At 40.2% G+C, this 12,676-nt stretch overlaps 1 protein-coding gene across 1 annotated transcript in view; it reads right to left on the bottom strand.

The window, feature by feature from the left end:
* Positions 1-5,279, bottom strand: part of LOC135702789 (uncharacterized) — a 47,866-nt gene extending 42,587 nt beyond the window's left edge. The window contains exon 1 of the mRNA XM_065223834.1: positions 5,005-5,279. The gene's annotated coding sequence lies outside the window, so the exon portion shown is untranslated. The remainder of the gene's footprint in view (positions 1-5,004) is intronic.
* Positions 5,280-12,676: the final 7,397 nt, after the last annotated feature.

Genomic DNA, 12,676 nt, shown 5'->3' with positions numbered 1-12,676 from the left:
AAAAATTACTTTCATGTCAGATGGAGCAGCGGCTCATTACAAAAATAAAAAGAATTTTGCCAGTTTGTGCAACTTCAAGTCCAAGTATGGATTGGAAGCAGAATGGCACTTCTTCGCAACGTCTCATGGGAAAGGCCCATGTGACGCAATTGGAGGAACTCTCAAACGAATGGCAAAGAGAGCAACTCTTGCTCGAGATTATGGAAACACAATCACAACTCCACAAGAACTGTATGACTGGGCAGTTAAACAAACAGATACAAGCATAACAAAATTGAACTTCTGCTTCATATCAAATGATCAATACACAAAGATGTCCGATGAACTCAAGGAGCTGTTCAGTCATGTAAAAACTATACCTGGTACACAAAAATGTCATTGTTTTGTACCTATTTCTCAAAACATAATTTCTACTAAGCGATTTTCACATTCAAAGGAAACTCCGAAAAATTTCACTCTGTTTCCGATAGACTAATAATCAATGAAAAACTCAAATTATGTATGGAGAATTATAGGAAAATAAATTATGCACTAAACAAAAACACTAGAGTTTTCATTTATTAAAACACCATTCGAAATGCAGGAAAATCCTCTGTATTAGGCCCTTTCAAATGTTAGGCTAGATTTTTGTTTTAAGCACGCCCAGATTATCAAAAGATCAAAATCTTTATGCTCATTAAGTTTCAACGGATTTTAATAAGGTTGTGCGCGTATTACTATTCGACTTTGATTAATTAATTAATTTAGCTTTATTTAGGAGGCTTTCAGCCTTAGGCTGGTTCGCCTCCGCCATTCGACTTTGAGTGAAACACGCTAAAAACAAATTAACATGAAAAAGTTGTTGTTCGAACAACTTTTTTTCCTTAAAAGCGCCCACTTTGCGATGTATGAAGAAAAGTTAGGTAATTATATTGCCTTTCATGAGAAAAAATATCAAGCAAATCTGAGGGGTACCATTTTTGGGAAAATGACTTTTAATTTTTAAATATATTTTTTTAGAGTGTAGAAACCAATTTTGACGTAGGACTACGTCTTTGATTTCTATATGGGGGTACACTTTGTGAAAACCGAAAATGGAACATGTAACAAATTAAGAAAGATTTTGAACGTTAATAACTCAGCTGCCCCTGCTCCAATTTCAACAATTTTATCACCAATCGATCAGCAATATGGCTACGAATCGATAAAAATGCTTCCGAATGTTGATTTTCAACAAGAAACTATTGAAAAACTGGTAATTGTCCAGAATTGTTCAAAAGTGTCGAATTAACTAACAAATCCACCAATGACCTACATACAAATGCTGCTTCCCCAGCACAGTCGTCAGAGAGTAGTAAGTAGACGAAACAAGTCGAAGTGGCATTCGCCTCCAATGCTCGGGCGCGTGTGAATAAGGAGGATGGAATTGCGTAATATTTTTGCACACTCATCGCCATACTCAGAACCACACGCTCCCAACGACCACACCACTGTGTGGTGGTGTTCGGTCGTCGAAATTAGTAGCAGCAGTAGCAGTGCTTTCGGCGTGTGGTGCAATTAGTTTTTCCTCGGCTTTCATTCCGCACGATTCGTTTCTTTCGTTTAATCAATCACCCTTGTAGTGACGTCGAAAAGATTGTTTCAATCGGCGCTTACATATGAAATTTAATGTGGATTATAGAATTTTTTGTATGTTACCAAAATTTATGAATGGTTTGCCACTAAATGTTGAGATAATTTATTGATTTTTGAATTAACACACTGTATACCATGAAAAAGCAGCCTGTTTGTGAGTTTTTGCCTGTTTGCAAGTGAGGAGTTATCATAAAAAAACAAATCGCTAGCTGGTATTTCCCGGCGAATTTACAAATAAATAAAATCAAACAAAATCATTATGCAGAACTAGCTAGGATTTGTTTTACTTCATTTTTCACAAAATTACTTTCTAGTGTTAAGACATCGTCTCCCGCAAAGTTTACATTTTTCCCTCTACCAACACATACATCAGGGCTAGAAAAACCAAAATGCACAGCATTACGAAAAGAGGTCAGGTTTCGACCAATAGCAGATAGATTTTAATTCTAAACAAGCCAAACGATTGGAAATGTATCTACCAATCTGCTAAAATTAACACTTCGTTAATTTTCAATAGGTCACTATTGAAAAATACTAAATGTACAACTGTTGCAATGGTGATCAAAATTATCACCGAATGTCTGAAAACAGCGCATTCCCTAACACAGACTTAAAAATCGAATTCGATGCGGTCCCACTGAACGGTGCTCATTCAATCACCGTAAGTGGTGGTGTCCAGTCCAGCAGCAGCAGTAGTAGCAGCAACAACAGCAGCAGCAGGAGTGCTTTCAACATCAACAACAACAACAACGAAAGAGGATGCCTGCAAGCAGCGAGCTGCAGAGCTCATATGAGCAACCATAGAGAAGGAGGAAGAAGTCCCACCGCTAGGCTAGGATCGGAATCAGTAGCTCGTCGTGCTCAGCTCAGCATTACTCAACCATCACTACAAAACGGTCCTTTTCAGGACCGCCATAAATTTGTTAAGAGTATTATTTGGACATTTGTCAAGGTCATCAGTTCCCGCAAGCAGCTAGCTATCAAGGCTCAACCTGGTCTCTATAGAAGGTGTGAAATTGTAGGCCCGAATGTATTGGTGTGATTAATCATCGTCCGACCATTTTCCAGAACACGCTGGTAGGAAGTGTTAAAAATCCATATAGAATTTGAGAGAAGTGGGAATAATTCGTTTTGGGTGTATATTCAGTCCCCAGAAAGCCAATAAAATCAAATTTGTGAGAAAATTAGCTCTCACGAGTTCAATCTCTCGAAGTCCCTCCTTTTTTACATATTCTGCACAAACGATACTTTGAACCCCGCCCCAATCATATAATTCGGAAGGAAATCCTGTGAGGGGTGAATTGAATACACTTTTAATACCAAAATGCACAAAACTTAAAAATTCATAAATAACAAAAAATTCTTAATTCAACTTTTAAAGTCGAATAGTAGATGTATCGGAAAATACTCAAGTTGACAGTCCCTTGGATTCTCTTCATCAACTTGTTCTTTGAAATAAATACTACAAATTTGATACGCTTACAAATAAAAAACGGAAAGGGTTAAGATAATTGATGATTGATCAATTAAAAGAACTAAATGTTCACATTTGTTTCGTCCACTAGCGGTCCTGCGTCAAGCTTCCGTTCGTGCCCCTAGGCACAGACCCTTCTACTTTTTTAATTTATTTAATTTTTTTTATAAAATTTCAGATTATTTGCTAAAAGTTCGCCATACATCACTATTTTGTAGGGCTTGTCATTTTTAAGCTATATCGATTTGAAAAAAAAAATCGACAAAAAACTTTGACCCTTATCAAATGTTAGGCGAGATAAATTTTGAAAAAAATAAGTACTCAAAGTTGCTTAAAATTGCTAAGTCTCCACACCCACAAAGTTTCATAAGGTTCTGAGAGGGTGCTGCCAACTCCGAAGACGAGTTGGCGTGAAATCCGTCAATAACATTCCGTTTGGTGCTCAACTGCGTTAGATTAAGAAAGACAAAATGCGGGTTGTGCTTAATAGGCCGGGAATGGGGTAGTTAGCCCTACACAATGCCTCGCAAAAATAATTACAGTGAATATTCACTTCCACTAAGAGATACACGTACTGTTTCAACTTACCCCGGTGTAACTCAACTATGATGCTCACTATCAAAACATTGAACAGGTGGAGAACCTGTATACGAGCTTTTGCTCTGACTTTGAAATTCAATAACTGAATCGCCTAATTTTCAATGAATGTTGTACTAACCACCTACTTATTGGAAACCAAACGTTTGATTTGAGAAAAGTCACAGTACTCTATTTTGCATCATTCTATGAACACGCTGTAAAGTACATAATGATGATGCGTGGTAATTTTATGTTAGGGTTGTCCTCCATATTGGAGAACAAAGAGGTGTTTAAATCCCGTATGATCGTTATACCCCTTCCTCCCCTACTTCGGTGACATATGAACCAACATTTTGTTCAATATTGAAAGTACCGTCTTCTGATAAGGAAAAAAAAAACTGCCTGTTGCGTTGTCATAAAATGCAAACTTCACTCTATTCTCTGCTTCAGAGGCCTAATTTATTGGCATCTGTTTTATCCCACAACGGCTTATTTAGGACCCATTTTCACAATTTATTAAATTCCAGGAAAAATACTTGAACCAACATTGAACCATTACCAAAACATTGAAATACTTGAAAAATTTATGATAAAGTATAATAGTCACATTTGTTTGACATACATCAATTTTGCGTAGTTCTACGTCGTACTGCGGTTGTTTCTAGGACACAACCGTTTAGTATTTTTTTTGTTTAAGCTACGTACGATAACAAACACTGTTTAGTCTCATTTTATTCGATTTCATACCTTACGTTATATTTCGTTTAATCTTATGAGATTATAAAATAAATGCATAAAACTGCCTTACCCGATATATGAATCACAGTTTTTCAAAGTTAAAAAAAATGTGATTTATATGTGTAAGACCGCGGGCTGATTAAAGGAACAAGCGTGATAGGTTTTTAATGTTTTTATCATATCACAGCAAAAAATTAATTTCAATATCACATCAATGTGGGTGCACTTCAATCGTGTCGAAAATATGGTGTAATATTACTTGCCAAAAAGGACAAAATTATCATTAATACAGTGCACAGACTGACATTACGTTGCTTTTACTGCATTTGTTTATTTGTGTGACCATAAAAATTACATGAGATTTTCGACATGACTGAAGTGCATCCTCTTGGATGTAATATTAAAATCATTTTTTTTGCTGTGTACAGGTGTATAGGAATTTCAAGATATCACCATTGCGTCATTTGTTCAATATTTTATCTTTCCGTTACAATGCACGAGCAAATCGAATTAAAATCTTTGGTCATCTCTAGAATTTAATCGTGCTGTTATATGGCTGTAATTAAGCTTTAAACGACTATTCATATTATGATACTCACACTTAGTTTCACTATACACTGAAACGCTTCGTTATTTCCACTAATTTGATTTCTTCTGAGCACAATTTTGTTCACCAAATTTGTTTTTCTTGATTTGTTTTCCGTCGACCTTGTTTTCCGTGCTGAGCACCAATGCTAACGGCGCCAGGGAGGCAGCTCCCACTACTGGATCCTACCTATCGACACATCCAACTCATGAACCGGGTACCAACGACTTTACTTCCCTGATCACAGATGTTATGCCTCATTCACCAAATTAAGAACCACAAGAATATCTCAAGGCACTGAGTTCTTCACCTTACAACTGAGGACTCTGGATAAGGACTAACTTGACTTCACCGCCACATCGCTTTAATAAATGGATTGTGATAACTTATCTGCTCCGCAGCGTCGAATTCCGATAACGATAATAATACATAGAAAATCCACTATCTCGTACTGGCGAGCAGTCATTATCATTGACAGACTTTTGCGCGATAATGAAAAAAACTGTTTTTCACATACCGTATGCGTGATAATGTTTGCACCATTGTACAAATAAGGTTCCCGTTTCACCTTGCATACAATGCCTTGGTTTTCTTTGCATGCACGTAACCTATAGCTCATACCGTAGTAGGCTGTGTATAAAAGAAAATGATTTACTTAGTTTGACAGTTGCACCATGACGAAGTGGCAGCGTATTCGTGATTTGTCCCACGCGCAAATGTCGCAAATGTTGACATTTCAATCGCCGTGAGAGTATCCCGGTGGACCGTCAAAACCGAGAAAAGAAAGGACAACTATCCGCGAAGGTGGCCACAGGTCGTCCGAGGTCAGCTCGGGTTCCAAGGGTTATCACTGCTATCAAAAGGAAGGTCTGGGTGAATCCAGTGCGGAAAATGGCAAAGGAACACGGGATCAGTGACTTTACGGCACGGAAGATCGTAAAGGAAGATTGCGGGGCGAAGTAAAGGGCAAGGAAAAAAATTCACATGATTACCAACCGCATCCGGGAGCTACGAGTCGAACGATGCAAGAAAATCTTGAACTTCCTGAAGCGAAAAAATCCGGTAATCCTGTTCAACGACGAGAGCATGTTTACCGTCGATCCCGTATCAAATTCCAGAACCGACCGGTATATTAGTTCTCTTCCGGTTAAAGACGTGACCGTCGAGCACAAGAACGTGTATCTGACCAAGCATTCTGCTAGCGTTATGGTGTTTGGATTGGTGGCTTCCGATGGCAAAAAAATGGACCCGGTGTTCATTCCAGAAGTTGTCGCCACCAAGGTCTACATCGGGATTTTAAGTAAGTATGTTCTTCCGTGGATCAAAGAACAGTACGGTCCGAAGCCAAATGTTGTATTTCAACAAGATGGAGCTCCATGCCACACTTCGAACCGCACTCAGAAGGTCTGTTCTGTTATTAGAACCTGCCGTGATTCCGAAAGTGTGTGGAGGCCTTAACTGCAGCAAGTGGAAACTCGATCGATGATTAACATTGTTTAAGACTCTGAGAAACATCCCCCCTTCGAATAAATAAAAAAAAACCCGAATTTATCCACCTATGGTGTGATCAGACCCTTCTTACTTATTCAAGTTTATTTATTTTATTGTCATTATCAGTGACCAAGCCCCCCACCCCCGTGTCATCCAGTGACGCTACGCCACTGCCTGGGGGTACCCGGAATATATCCGGGTGTAGTCTATTTGGTGAGGCTACCAATCACCTTATCATCGTATTTTAATGTGATTTAATGGGTTTTAATTCAATTCATATTCAAGCAACTTCCCCGGGGTACCCGGAACATGTCCAAGTGTGTCCAATGTGGTCTGGAACACTTAACACGACTTGCATTGATCTTATTTTTGAATTCTGTAGTAATTTGATGTGTCGCATGATGGTTTTAATACGTTTTCCGTTAAATCCAGCGTGAAGGCCCATATTCACCGGATCTTATTCCGGCCATATCTCCGGAACCGGTTCATCGATTCCAAAACCGTTCAATAGCGTTCAATTGGACCCCAAGATCTATCATTTGGCGCCGAGTTTGTCCAAATCGGTTGAGCGGTTGCTGAGAAACGTGAGCGCATTCATTTCGTACATACACACACACATACACACATACACACATACACACACACACACATACATGTTCCGATCTCGTCGAGCTGAGTCGAATGGTATATGACACTCGGTCCTCCGGACCTCGGATCGATAGTCGGTTTTCCAAGTGATATCTATACCCTTCTTTGTAAGAAGGGTAAAAACCCGAAACGAAATTTTTGAGAATTTTTTTAATTTTGACATTGCTCAATGGTGTAAACATTATCACGCATACGGTAGAACGGCTTGATCCTTCTTCAAAATCTCATTTAGCTTTTCGTCAATGACAAAGATTCACCTGAAAACAAACGGTGTAATTTCGTGCATTCTGTGTCACATTATTGTTATCCAAGCAGTTCACTTTAACGGTTCCATGTAATTGTTTTGCCAAGTAATTTAGTTTAGTTACACATATACTGCCGCTATTCGCATAACAGTCCTTTGTCCTATGGATTTCCTATCTAGATAGGACTGTTATGCGAATAGCGGCAGTATAGTTGATACAAAAAGCTACACAGCATTGTCACTGACAATTGACATAGTTTGCCTTGACGATGGTAAATTAGCTCAATTGAGTGACCAAAGCAGAATTTTGAATATCGCCGCCGTGTATTACATCTGGCTCGCGAGCTCCATGACCGTATACACTGAAAACGAAACTGACTCAGAGAGTTTGTCACTTTTACTCATTCATATGAAAAATCTCTGAAAGCATAGGTCATTCGGCGCAAGAGTTGTCTACGCTTTTATAAATTTATCCCAACGCATGAGTAAATGTCAAACTGAGCCAAATTCGTTTGCAGTGTAAGCATTTGGGGACCAGTCGACAAAAGCATATTTTTAGGTTGTATTTCCGTTTCTTCAAAATTTGGTATCTAAAGAAGTTGATTGTGGATTGGTTTATCGGTTTTATCAGTTCAATTTTAAAAATAACAGGCCATGGTGATTACTCATGGTGGATTTGGGTTTTTTTTAATCAAAACTAACTGGGCGCAGAAATATCTATCTACATGTGAGCAGTTCCACACCAAACAGACTCGACATCCTCCAATTTGTATGAAACTTTGCATAAGTGTTTGTTTTGGGTAATGATTCACATTTTGCTAAAATTCGTGGATTTTCCTATGTTTCGAGGGGTGCATCGATTAGCTTGGGACCGAAGATAGTACCAGAGCTGAGCCAAAAAGTTGAGCACGTTTCTTCGGGACCTTCAGATGGTCTTAGAGATACCTCTATGCTAATATGGTCTGGTTGTTCAGAATCGAATCCGCTCGGACATTCATTTCGTCTATAATCGAACGGATCTCGGTAACTGTTTGAACCAGCACATTCTTATTTCGCAGCAACGCTTCAATTCCGTTCCGGGAATGGTGCTTCCTTTAGCAATCTGAGGTGCTGTTGTGTAACGTATGGTGGTGGCACACTTCATCCACCCTAAACCGCGAGTGTACGCTTCTGGCGGCCAATTGCCTCGTCCAGCTTCGTGATGTGCCGCCACTGCTGATCGTGAGTCGTCATTTGTGCTTCCCAAATCTGTCTCATATTTGAACCAATTCTCCAAATCTTCCTTCTGCAGTTCGAGCTTCTTCTAGCAGTCCTGATATTAAGGGCTCAGATTTTCCTGGTGATTATCCGGTGGGACTTTTTCCTTGGTCTGTCCTTGGCAGCGACGTGGTATAGTAATGTTGATTTTTCACCTGTCACCTTTGAAAACAATTCATTAAATCATAGCCTTCACCTAGAGGCAAGCCAGCTGTACTTAAAGTTAATATTTTTGCTCCGAATAAATTTGAGTAACTCATAATTACTCACGAATGATCAAAATAGTCTGGCCTTATTCATCAACAAATAATACAAACCACAGTATGAATAAACATTATGTGTCAGAGAAGAAGGAGAATCAGAATTATTTTATTACATTCTTGATACAAATCCTTATTTAATCAATTGCATTCATTCACAGCATGAAATCTAATAATTTTGCTTTGAAGGGAAATAAGGTAAAAAATGGCATTTCTGATTGGAATGATATCGTAAATTAAAAACTACAAGGGGCAGCCCTATGGGTTTTTACACAATTGTGAGGTAGGACTACGTGGTCTTTTTTTTTTTAATTACTTTATTTGTACAGGCTCAATCGAATAAACCTTACAGAGCCGAGTTATCCTTTGCGTTATACATTATTACTGTCTTATATTTAAAGTTAAAGGAACTGGACCGAGTACTCGCGGTTGTCTCGAGGTTAGCGGAGATTTACAATTTTTTGGATGGGAAAAGGGAAGAAGGAGGTTTGAAATGTGGATTACGATACAACTATTAAATTAATCCTAAAGCATGAAATTATTTCTATTGATCTTGAAAAAAAAACATTGAAAAAAAAACCCCACACGTACAAAATACCAAGAAGTGCGCCACCTACCCAGCATCATCTAAACTGGCAGCTGGGTGGAAAAAGTATCTGGCTCGTGTGCTGAATTTATCTTGAATGGGAACGTGTGAGTCATCTCGGTGCAGATGAATAGATAAAAATATGACTTCCATTTCATGGTAGTTCTGGGGAAAATTTATGTGGTCCCTGTAGAATGTGAATATTAATTTGCAATAAATTTAATATTTTCCACGTTAGCTTCAAGCACCAGGTTCAGATCGATCGAAATAAAAAGGTGCGTATTCTAATGCCTCAACCTTTCTGAACCTTCTTGGAAGGATTTAAAAAAAATCTTGAGTTGGTGAATTTTAACCGTTCTTAATTATTTAAAAAAAAAAAAACCTGTCGGCATGATTACTGTTGGATTATATCAAAATGGCAAAAACTAGGCATTATTCATGAGAAGCGGTACAATTATCGGAGGTTTCATCAATTTGAGTTTCATCAAATAATACAAACGGTAAATACATCAAATGTAAGAAAGCCTATTACATAATTACAAGAAGTTTAATGGTAATACTTATAGCTCTACGGGATTATTTTTTAGATCCAATGCATTGATAGAAATCAACTTATTCCATAAAATCAGCTAACATCAATCTTACATAATGCATTGTAAAGCCTTGCGACCACTACAAAACAGAATCTCAAGGGTTTCATACGCAATTCATCATCCCCATTGGGTAGGGGAAGAATTACCCTACCCGATGGTTATGTTGGTTTGCGTGGGCGTGCTTTGAATTCATAGAAATCATGGAATCGCTTGACATAAATGGCCCACAGCGACTCGCGAAGAGCTACTGATTCCGATCAATAGCGGTGCGGCTTCTTCTTCCTAAAGGGTGATACGGTCAAAATTTGGTCAAGGGAAAACGCGTGTAAATCGGTGAAATAGTTTATTTAAAAAATCAAATTAAATTTCTTTTTCAAGTTCAATTAGTATAAAATTCAGGAAAAATATTCAGTTAGGCTTCCGCTCTTCCAAATCCGAATTGCCGGGCCTTACGCTTGACCCCTGCCATCAGATTTTGTACAGCCACCTTGTCCACCTTCTTCGCCGCAGAAAGCCAGTTTGCCTTGAACTGCTGCTCGCCCTTAGCAGTTTTTTTGGTCTTCTTTAGGTTCCGCTTGACAATAGCCCAGTATTTCTCTATTGGGCGGAGCTCTGGCGTGTTGGGAGGGTTCTTGTCCTTGGGAACCACCTGCACGTTGTTGGCGGCGTACCACTCCATGGCCTTTTTACCGTAATGGCAAGATGCCAAATCCGGCCAAAACAGTACGGAACAACCGTGTTTCTTCAGGAAAGGCAGCAGACGTTTATTCAAACACTCTTTCACGTAAATTTCTTGGTTGGCAGTCCCGGAAGCTATGAAAATGCTGCTTTTCAAGCCACAGGTACAGATGGCTTGCCAAACCAGATATTTCTTTGCGAACTTTGACAGTTTCATGTGCTTGAAAACATCTGCTACCTTTCCCCTTCCTTTTGCCGTATAAAACTCCTGTCCCGGAAGCTGCTTGTAGTCGGCTTTGACGTAGGTTTCGTCGTCCATTACCACGCAGTCAAACTTCGACAGCATCGTCGTGTACAGCCTCCGGGATCGCGCTTTGGCCGTCGTATTTTGTTTATCATCGCGATTTGGAGTCACTACCTTCTTGTAAGTCGATAGTCCGGCTCGTTTTTTGGCTCGATGCACGGTTGTAGACGATACACCCAGCTTATTTGCGGCATCTCGGAGAGAGAGGTTAGGGTTTCGCTTGAAACTACCGGCAACTCTCTTTGTCGTCTCAGCGGCTTCTGGTGTTCGATTTCCCCCCGATCCAGACTTCCTGGCTGTCGACAAACGTTCGCCAAACACTTTAATTACATTTGTAACGGTTGATTTGGCAACTTTTAGCGATTTTGCCAACTTTGCGTGCGAGTAGCTCGGATTTTCGCGATGCGCGAGCAAAATTTTGATACGCTGCTCTTCTTGCTTGGACGGCATTTTGACAACTGAAGAGTGAATTCCAAAATCAAAATAGGAGCAACATTCTACACACACACACACCTTCAAAATGAGGGGTGTTCAGGTTTTTTAAATGCAAAATTGAAAGAAATACGTCAAGTTGATATTGACCAAATTTTGACCGTATCACCCTTTACTCCAGCTGGGAACAACTGAAAAACATTGTCGCGCGGGTACTGCGATTTGTAGCATACTGTCGATTGAAACTACAAAAACTGCCGACTAAAACGGGACCGCTCGTCGAAAGTGAGCTGTCCGCAGCTGAAGCATACCTGATCCGCATCGCGCAGCAAGACGGCTATCCTGAAGAACTCTCCACCCTGCGGAATATTCCACAAATCGTAGGAGATCTATCACCGCCGCTGCCGAAATCCAGTTCACTGTACAAGCTGACACCGTGGCTGGACGAACGTGGTATAATGCGAATGAGAACCCGCATCGCAGCCTGCCATTATGCTACTGAAGACGCGAAGAAACCCATCATCCTACCTCGCAAGCACCACATCACTACCTTAATAATATCCCACTATCATAATAAATACCACCATCAAAACCACGAAACTGTGGTGAATGAACTGCGGCAGAAATATCAAATTGGCCGCATACGCTCCTGCTACAACCAAGTACGAAAAGATTGCCAGAGGTGTAAGAACGAATATGCAACTCCGAATCCTCCAAAAATGGTCGACCTACCTCCCGGTCGCCTAGTAGCATTCTTGCGGCCGTTCACGCACACGGGAATCGACTACTTCGGCCCAATTGAAGTCATCGTCGGAAGAAGGGTCGAGAAACGCTGGGGAATGCTAGCCACCTGCTTGACCGTGCGGGCGATACATATTGAAGTCGTCCATTCGCTAACCTCTAGTTCCTGTATCATGGCAATCAGAAATTCTGCGTGGTCGACCCCGTAAAGTCTACAGTGACCAGGCCGGGGCACTAACTTCGTCGGAGCGGAACGAGAGCTGAAGAAGCTCGAAGAAGTGGTCGATCACGACGCGATCATGAAAGAGTTCAGTAGCTCTGAGACCCAATGGCGGTTCAATCCTCCGCTAGCACCACACATGGGCGAAAGCTGGGAGCGGCTGATACGAACGGTCGTCAGCAACCTGATGGTCGTCTGCGCAACGAAGAAACCGTCCGACGAAGTGCTGCG

This window comes from Ochlerotatus camptorhynchus, unplaced genomic scaffold (assembly GCF_037179485.1).
Source record: "Ochlerotatus camptorhynchus isolate MF236.1 unplaced genomic scaffold, CSIRO-AGI_Acam_v1.1 ptg000197l, whole genome shotgun sequence".
Classification (NCBI taxonomy): domain Eukaryota; kingdom Metazoa; phylum Arthropoda; class Insecta; order Diptera; family Culicidae; genus Ochlerotatus; species Ochlerotatus camptorhynchus.
Note: the sequence above shows the minus strand (reverse complement) of the source record. Positions and strands in the feature narration are given on the sequence as shown.